We start from the raw sequence: 946 nt of genomic DNA, 5'->3' as shown, positions 1-946 counted from the left end.
AGTCATTTTTCAAATGACATAGCATTTTGGTTTGAAACACTTGTAACTTTTTTTTAGCTCTGCGATACATACGTATTTAATTTTAATGTACTGTGGAAAACACATCACTTTTCATACCCAAACTAATTCTTTTATATTCTCTGCTATGTCAGACGTGCTGTGACGGAAAGTTTCCTACATTTATTCCCTTTTAGAGCAAGACGGTTCCAGTCATAGCTCTTAGTTAGCAGGTTATTTTCTGTTTTCCGGTGGAATATGATGGGTGGAGACATGTCCTCAGGAAATCCCGCCAAAGACACGGCTGATCTTCAGTCGCTCATCCTGTGCCAACAAAAGTTCAGTATCACACTATCACCATGAATATGAGCTTGAAATCAGGGATTTCTTATAGAAAGCAGCAGGAGAAACAGAGAGGGAGGCGAGTGTTAAGTGAGGGTGCTACGCGCTGTGAGTCAGACTGAAAACACAGGCTGTGTTTACAAGTAGTGGAGAAACTGAGCTGTCTCTCAGAGTGCGTGAGAGTGTATATTATGCGTGTGTACTACTGTGTTTATGTGGTGGACAGACACTGCCCTGCCCCCCCCCACCCCCCCCTTTCTCCTCCCATGCTCTCTGTGTGAGTGTTGGACCAGGGCCCAGGTTGGGAGGCTGGGCGCCTGACTCTAACCTCGAAAGAGCCTCTCTGACATTACATCAGCAGCACTTAGACCTAGTGCTGTTCCTTCTGGGTAGTGGCTTTCTGAGATCACACCAGCTCTGCAGCGCAAAGCGGGGACATCGCCACCCTAGACAACGCAGCCCGAGGACATCCAGCAGTGCCTTTACTACCAGCGGTAGCGTACAGACACGTCCAACTCGATCCTGAATCTGCGGTACTCCGTCTGTAGACAGGCTGGGCTGCCCGCTGGGGGGACGGGTCAGCGAGTGAGCGGTCACACTGACAGCC

This window comes from Borostomias antarcticus (genome assembly GCF_949987555.1).
Source record: "Borostomias antarcticus genome assembly, chromosome: 7".
Classification (NCBI taxonomy): Eukaryota; Metazoa; Chordata; class Actinopteri; order Stomiiformes; family Stomiidae; genus Borostomias; species Borostomias antarcticus.
Note: the sequence above shows the minus strand (reverse complement) of the source record.